Raw genomic sequence first — 9,446 nt, 5'->3', positions numbered from 1 at the left:
GCTACCAAAATAATTTACATTTCAAAGGCAATGTTTCCATTCAAAAGAGCATCATGATGACGGCATGTTGATGTGCACCTATAATACCAGCATTCTGGAGGCAGAGTTGAGGACTACCACTAGACAGAGGCTTGCCTGGTCTACAAAGTGAGTTCTAGGTCAGTCAGACATATGTAGCAAGATCCTGTCTGAAACAAACAAACAAAAATCACATCAACTTAAAAACAGTTAAGAATATACTTAACATAGAATTACCAAATTGTATACTAAAGTAAACTACTGAAGAATCCTCCACAATCAAAAATTATGTAGTCCAAAATGTCTACAACTAGAAAAACAAAAATAAAAACAAAAACGGAACCAAAAACAGAAAACAAAACAAAAAGCAGTGATCTAGGAGGTAATGGTTGAACTGGGGCCTGGATATTAAGTGTTGAACAATGTAAGTATCTAGAAGTGTACCACACGTCAATGGTAGAAAAAAAATCACATAGTAACTGTATATCTATAAGGAACAGATAATCTTCTAATCTTGGAAGCAAAGCCATGCTGTAAGTAAGGAACCAATTATATCAAAGAAGAAGGTGATTCCACATTCAAAATGTCTGAATATATCAGATGAAATAATGTATGGAATTATAACAAGACTGAGCAATTCTTCGATGGGTTGAACGCAATTCAGATATGCACAGCATTCACAACTTGGAGGGCTGCCAGAAGCATTGTTTATTCCTTGACTTAGTCCTGTTAGCATTTTTATCATCGACTTGGATGAAGACAAAGAAGGCATGTTATCAAATCTGTGGCTGACAACAAGATCAAGGACATAACTAATATACAGGATGACAGAGTCAGGATTCAAAAGCATTCTGACAGCCTGCAGCAGTGGGTTGAGTCTAAGAAGATGACATTTAATAAAGATAAATGCAATATCTGGCACTTGGGTCAAGAAGCATGTGGTTCAAGAGTGTAAGAGGAAGGTCAGGTTGAAATGTTGCATTCTTTGTTTGCCAACTATAAGATTAATGTGAGCCAGAATGTGATTGGGTCACCACTGAACTCAACATGGACCTTGGGTACATTGATCAAATTTGGTTTATGCATCCAGGGAGATTTCATTCTCTCACTGGAACACAGCTGGCATATAGGACTGTAGCAGGAAAGCTGGCAAACCTGACAGTATAAGAAGCTCAGAGAAACAATGAAGGGGGATTTTTGCAAAGGATGAAAGACTGCAATATTTCATTTGTAAAATGAAGACTACAATTCATGGGTATGAAGGCCAGTCATCTTAAGAACTAGAGTTTTAGGAGAGAAAATATTTAATCAGAAGGAAGAAATAAAAATGGGCACACTAAATGAATATTACAAAGGACTTTCTTACAATATAGGTTCCCTGAAATTCAAGGGGTGATTTTAATGTTTTTTATTGATTTTTTGTGTGTATATTTCAAACAGAACATCCCAAACAATCTTATTCATCTTTATACCTGCATCACAAATGGCACCCTCCAATAGCCTCCCCTACCTCCATTGGAGCCCATATACTCTGTCATTCCTGTTACTGTCCACTGTGTTGTCAGTGCCCCCAGCCATTCCCCAGTTCTAGTCCATCTGCTGAATCTAGTTAGCCTATCTAGAGTTCCTTGTATTAGGAAGATCAGCTCTTCATCTAACAGCAATCAGTTGCCAACATTCATTTAGATAAGATTGGGGTCTGCTGTTCATTTTCCCTTTTCTATGCTGGGTTACTGTCTGGGAGTCTCTTGGGCTACCCTGGTCAATAACTCAAAGGAAGGTATCTCCTGTTTGTCATTGTTTCTTGTTATGTATCCTTTAGCTATACACACGGACTCTTAGAGAATTATACTGATCACTTTAATCTTTGGTTATACTTTCCCTTTGGGTATTTCATAAGACCATACAGTTGGCCCAGATTAACCAATTTATTTTTACTCTGAAGGTCGTTTGAGGATCTGTTCCTCAGGGATCACATGGGCTTGGGAGGAGTCCCTGGCACCTTTCTTTTACCAGTTCCATCTATGTCAAGATAAGTCAAAGGTCCTCCTTGACAATGGCTAGCTTCACATGGAAACATGGAGGAACTGTTTCCTCTGAGTAGACCCTCCTCTTTGTAGACTGGACACTGGTTCAAGTCCATCTGGTGGGGTCTCCATGGCCTCCTTGATCAAGAGGACAGGTGACTCACCACAGTTACAGGGCATTTTGAGAGATGCATCATAGTCCTCTGGAACTTAGTCAACCTTGGAGGGCAAGGAGCAAAAACTGTCTCAAGGGGTGATTTTTAATGTAGCAAATCCCTCCTCACTGAAACCCGGTGCACAGAGGCTGGAGGAACATGCTTCATAGAGAATTTCTATAGAATGCATGCATATGCACTAAAAGATTTTAGGGAATGTTTTACATTTAAAAAATATTTAATAATCACATAATTAGTAGAAGCATTTCATTACATCAGCATTGACATAGTCAATAACAGTTTCCAGAGCAAAGATGCATCTCTTTCAAAATTGGCTGTAAATTTTGAACTAATACAGCTATACATTATTGTACTCAGTATAAACCCTATCTGATTTCCATTTTTTAAGATTTAATTATTCACTAATTTGTTTGAAAGTTTGGGTAGCCCTATTCATTACTTATATGTCAGTCTTTTTACTCATATGTAAGAAAAATACATTCTGTAGAAGCAGAAAAAAAACTGTCAAACAAGAGGATTGTGGTTATTTAACAAGTTGATTCTTAAAAATGTTTAATTTCATCATACTGGTTATCCTAAAGAATTTTTTTCTGCTCAAACCTACAATGGGTTAAACGAATTAAAATGCTCCAAGCACCACCATCCTACCTCTCAAGGCTGCTAAGGTCACAGAGCTCCATGCACATCCCAGAACTGCAAGGTCCCCCAGCGAGGTAAGTTGCCTAACCCTAACATTCCCTACCTGCTCTAGTTGCATAGATCCATGCACTGCTATACTTGTGATTCCCACCACACCTGTGAGTTATTTCAGACCTGTGAGCGTCCCAATTCCTGCCTACCCTGACCACCCTCCCAGTGTCCAGGTGTATCAGGTTCTACAGCTTATGCACCCCATAAACCCTGTGTGTTCTCCCAAACCTCTGAGAACCCTGAACCTAGTGTTCTCTTTTCACCAAACCACTCCCCAGGACTAGCTGGTGTTGTGAAGCCTTTGTACTGGCTCAGGTGGATTAGTTTTAGAGAATCTCACCTGCTTTTGCAGTCATCTGCACACTCCCATGTGTAGCTGGGGTTGTGCAGCTTGTACCTCACACCAGGCAGACCCATTCAAGAATTATATTAGCACATTTTCTTGTTTACCACTCAATTTTTGCCATGCCTACCTTCAATCAAAACTCAACACAGACTTATCTGCTAAAATGCTACCTAGCCCACCGTATGTTTCCAGGACTGTATGGAGTTTGTCTTAGAACCTCAGAATCAAAAGTTCCAACTATTCCTGGCTAAACTGAGACCATTCCCTATACTCTATTTGCATATCAACAGAAAGTGATCCCTAAGCATAAAACCACATACTAGTCAGCTGGGCTACAGTCTGACAAGTTGGAGAACCAGCAAAGATACAAACCATCATTCAATAAAGAGAAACTCACCGACCCATATCAAAACACCACTCAAGTCAGAAGTCCAGATGTCTACATATCATTGCAAAACACACATAACATGAATAATCAAGATAATATGTTTCCTCCAGAAATTAGAACCACTAATATAATGTTCCCTGAGAATGGCAATCTAGCTAAGAACAAGAAAATGATTTCAAAATAGCAATTATAAATATGTTCAAGGAAATAAAAAAAATGAATAAAAGACTGAATAAAGACAGTAAAAACAGAGTTGGATGAAATATGTACAACAATAAAGGCATGAAACTGGAATTCAATAAAGATATAAGATCTCTGAAGGAAAACCACATTGAAATAAAACTCAAAATAAAAAACTCAGGATCTCTAAAGTTCACAAGGATCAAAAAGAATTGGATCAACTAGAACAAAAATATCAGGTCTTGAAGATAAGGTTGAAGAAACAGATCACTCAGTCAAAGAAAATGTCAAATCTAAAATAACTTATTAATGGAACATGCAAGACCTCAGGGCATGATAAAAAGACCAAACCTATGACTCATAGATATAGAAGAAGGAGAAAAAAACAGGTCAAATGGACAGAAAATATATTTAAAAGATCATAGAAGAAAATTTCCCAAATCTAAGGAAAGAGATACATATCAGGGTACAAGAGGCAGACACAAGAAGACAGAGTCAGAAAACATGCTCCCCACATCATATAATAGTCAAAATACTAAATATACAGAACAAAGAAAGAATATTGAAAGCTATCATAGAGAAAGGTCAAGTCACATATAAAGACAGCCCCATCAGTATCAGCTGATTTCTCAGTGGAGACTATGAAATCCAGAAGAGCTTGGACCAATCTCCTACAAATGGTGAATAAACACAGATGCCAGACCAGACTACTATATTCAGAAAAATTATCACTTGTAATCAAAGAAGAAATAAAACCTTCCCATGATAAAAACAGATTTAAAGGGGCTGGAGAGATGGCTCAGCAGTTAAAAACACTGACTATTCTTGCAGAAGACCTGGTTAGAATCCCAACACCCATGTGGCAGCTAACAACTGCCTGTAACTCCAGTTCCAAGGGATCTGACAGCTTCTTCTGTCCTCCTCTGGCATTGCATGACATGGGTGCACTTATCTACATGCAGGCAGTACACTCATACACATAAAGTAAAAAAAATAATAAAAAAAATTAAAAACAGAATTAAAAATTGTCAAAAAAGACAGCTTTACAGAGAATACCTTTTTAGTAGCATATTTTGGTCTGAAGAGAAAATCAAATACTCTAAAAGGGGCACAAAGAATTGGTAAACAATTCTGGAACAACTAATCAAAAGAGGTCTAAGAAAACAACACAACAAAATCATAGCATAGTAAGAATCAATAAGCAATGGTTAATAAGAACTCTCAATTTTAACAGTCTCAATTCCCAGTTAAAAAGATACACACTAACTGATTGGACTGGAAAACTAGATACAGTGATTTGCTGTCTCCAAATAAAGCACCTCACCAACAACTATTGATGCCACCTTAGGATAAGGGTATTCCAAACAAATAGAGCTAAGAAACAGCCAGGTGTAGTTATTCTAATATCCAATAAAATAAACATCAAACTAGAATTAGTTGAAGAAACAGGGAAGGCCAGTTCATACTCATTAAGTGAAAATCTCTATAAAGAGAATATTATAATCCCATACATATATGCACCAAATCAGAGTACTTAATTTCATAAATGAATCTACACATTGATTCCAACAGTGATAATGGGTGACATCAATACACCATTGTCACTAAGGAAAAGGTCATCCAGACAAAAATGAAATAGAGAAACACTGGAGTCAAGTAACATCATAGACTAAATGGATTTAACAGATATCAAAGAATGCACTTTCTCTCAGCAACCCATGGAGTTTTCTCCAAACCTGATGCATATTAGTACACAAAACAAGTTTTCACAATTTAGGAAAATTGAAAGAGCATCCTGTATTCTATTTGATCACAAAAGAATAAAGCTAAACTAGATATCAATATCAGTAGTAATGGGGGAAAGTACACAAATTCATGGAAATTACAAAAAGATGCTTCTGAATGAAAATAGAATCAAGGGAGCAATGAATAGAAATTTTAAACTTTTTTCTATAATTGACTGAAAATGAAAACAAACAAACAAAAAATCTATGCACCAGTATTAAGGTAGCCTTAAAAGGAAAACTTATAGCACTAAATGCCTACATCAGAAATTTGGAGACATTTCATATTAGCAACTTAATGATTCATTTGAATGCCTTAGAAAACCAAGAACAAATAACACCTGAAAAAGGTATGTCTAAAAAGAGTACAGTGTTGTAATTTCATAGGATCATATTCCCAGAGGCCTGAATGCCTGTTTCCTTATGTTCATGCATCAACCCTGGCCCTTACAGTCTTTCTGCCCTCTCTTCCACAATGGTTCCTGAGCTATGTTTGGGTGAGGTTTAATATAAGAGTCCTATCTGTGGACACTGGTGGCAGTAACAATGGTGACAGCATACAAAAGACCCATGCCAGAGCATTCAGACAAAACCCCACTATAGAACAGGGGAAATAATAGAAATGTATTGAATCACAGTTCTGAAGCTCAGAAATCTCAGTTCAGTATGTCACAGCATAAGTACATTCTTGAAAATGTGTGTGTTAGAAACATAACTGCTATTTGAGAGTACTGGGACATGGAACCTAGAAGAAGTGATTTTACTGTGGGGGGTCTGTGATCCTTTAGGAGCAGGCACAGTAAAAAAGACATTTGACCCTTTTGTTTCTCTTACACGTATTATCTTCCCTTTCCACCCTCTAGTGTAGAATGGCTCATCTGATGTTATTGCCTTGATAATGGACTTTCCAGGTATCAGAGCCACACCTTTACATAATAAATTACCCAATTTTAAGTGTTCTTAAAGCAAAACAAAGTGGCCTAGGTCAGGAAGTGTCAGAAAAGCTATGCTCTAAAGAAGGACCTGTTCCAGGTGTTTTCTACCCATAGGAGCAGTTCCTTGCCCTTTCGTAGCAAAACTCCTATCTAAATATACTCTTCCTATGAACATATCTACCCCTGCTGGATCACCAGCTTCTTTTCATAAATACAGTAGTCATACAATTCTTGACAATGAATTTCCATTATATATGAGAAGAAACATATGTGAGAACAAACACAGACTCCTTGTACCTGGCTTGGATAAGAAGGTGGCAGACTCTTGGAATACTTTTTGGTATGGAAAGTAGAAACCAGTGAAGGAAGTCCCACCTTCTCTTATTACTTTTACTCTTTGTAGTCTGAGGACACATTGCTCAAAGCCACAGCAGTCTTGCTACCATGATTAGAAATATTAAGACCAATATACAAACAATAGATTGTAAATGCTAGAGACTTATGTATACTTATCAAATCGAAACACAATTTCCTATATTCAGTCTTTGTTATATGAGAGAAGTATATACAAGAACTTCAGCCTTTTCCTGTATTAAAAATAGAGCAAACAATAGACTTTTGCTATAACATTTTGCTACTTTCTCACTGGAGCTACCATTCCCTCTTTCCTTGAGGGCATTTGACCCTGTGAGCATGGTGCCCACAGAAGAGCCCTCATTAAGCTGCCATTCTTCCTTGGTCCTTTGCTTTTCACTGTCATGGTTCATCTTCATTCCTCAAAACCCACGTCTTACCTATAAATTCTATTCATCCAACCGAATTGTCTTCACAAGAGTTACTCTTCCTATTTGAACTTCTCAGCATGTATAACTTTGAGAAAAAAAAGTGTTTTTATTTTAAAGCCCTGTCTATAATAATCTGTGAGACCAGTGGAAAACAGACCAAGATGTCTTCATGTAAAAAATAAGCAAGCACATGAACCATAACAGAAGTAAACCTGGGGTTGAATACATACTCAGATTGTGGAAAATGTTGCCAAGAGCACAGCTAAAATTTAAGACTGAAATTTCATATATAATACCTAAAAGGAATTACTTAGAAATTTGAATTTCATCCAATAGATATAGAGAACTTATAAAAAATGTTCAAATTTTCTTTGAGTCAACACACAACTTTTGGGTACTCTTTTTCTCTCTTCTCCCAGCTTCTATATCTTGTACAAGTTTAGGATTTTAAGCATTGGTCCTGGGCTTTTCACTTTCTTCTGTGTGAAATGTTTCCTTCATTGAGCTCACTCATTCTCATGGCTCAAACACTGCTTGTCATTCACAGACTTCCATTTCTAGGTATGATTAAGTTTTATGTGTCAACTTGGATGTGGCACTTATTACCCAGATGTTTATCCATACTTTATTCTAGATATGTTTGATGATGTTTCTTTGTGACAGTAACCTCTGGATTGGTAGATGGACTCAGTAAGACCCTCTTCTCTGTATAGATAGACTCCTATCAATCAAATGAAAGCTTCTTCAGAACAAGGAGGCAGAAGAACTTCTGTTGTTAAGCCTTTAAGTTTGGGTAACACATTCCTTCAAGCCTTTGGATACAAACTGATACACAGGCTCTTCTTGCATGTGAAACTACTGGCTTTGCATGTGTTATTTACAGAATTAACTTTCTTGGTGGCTCTACAGACATGGAATAAAGGCATGCTTTGGGAATTCCTGGGTCTACCAGTTTGCTGAATGTAGATTTAGAGAATATTGGCTTTGAGAACATTTAATCCTATATTATAAAGTAAACTATTTTACTATAATTGTCTATCATCTATCTTATACAGCTATACTTGCACTTACAGCTAATATACCTGTATCTTTACCTTTATCTGGTAATTCATATCCTCATGGGAAAGTCAAATGTATTAACATCGGTCTCTTTTCAAAGCTCTAGAATCTCAAATGCTTTGCTGTAATTAAGTCTGTCAGTGAGCTTCCTCAAGTCAAAACTCTTGGATATGTTTTCACTCGCTCCACACTCCACATTGAATCCACCATGTATCTTCCCTCTACAATGCATGGCAGACCTTCTATGAAACCTTCACTCTGCGCCTCCACCATCAGCAAAACCTCATCTTTGACTTACACACACATACCATTTATTTCTACTTCACCAATTTCATTCGTGACTAATCTATCTATTCTTCCACCAAATATAAATCAAATACATCAGCTGCTCAGCACATTAAAGGAATTTCATCACATGAAATCAGAAGCTGTGATCTGTTGTAGACAGAGTGAGATTCAACACCCACCCTTTCTGCTCCCCTTTTGATGTCAATTTAGTGAAATCAGCATACTGTGTATTCACATGTTCCTGTCTTATGTCATTCCAGGATCTTTTCTTTCACAATTTCCTTGTCACCTCTTCTAAGACGCTAGATAACATATATTTTTCTCGACATTTGATTTATTGGGAAGCCATTGCATCCTCTTAGGGGGATTCTTACTATTAGCTAATCTACAGTCTCTCATTGTTTCCTGAGTCACCTCATGTATTGTATGTTACTGCTTATTTTCTTTTTTGGTCTGTCTAGATTGTTCTTGTCCACTCTGCATTCTGAACACTCAGTCTTGTACTTTATGTTATTATACAATTTTTGTAAGGATTTGAGGTGGATAAAGAGCTGTTTTACCACTTTTATTCCCACTTACCTTTCCGAGTTTCAGTTTTCTCAAACTGCTGTTTATTACCAGTTCTCTCTGCTCCTTCTTGCTTCTACCCTCCCTTCTAGTGGTTCTAAATTGAAGAGTATTAGCAGCATGGAAACCAGACAGGGAATTTTAAGTTGCTGACTTCATGGCATTGAATAGACTGAGCTCAGCAGCACGGCGCCGGGAGCAAT

Source organism: Nannospalax galili, unplaced genomic scaffold, assembly GCF_000622305.1.
Source record: "Nannospalax galili isolate Female #2095 unplaced genomic scaffold, S.galili_v1.0 scaffold402, whole genome shotgun sequence".
Taxonomy (NCBI): Eukaryota; Metazoa; Chordata; class Mammalia; order Rodentia; family Spalacidae; genus Nannospalax; species Nannospalax galili.
The sequence above is the reverse complement of the archived record's forward strand: the minus strand, read 5'-3'. Positions refer to the sequence as shown.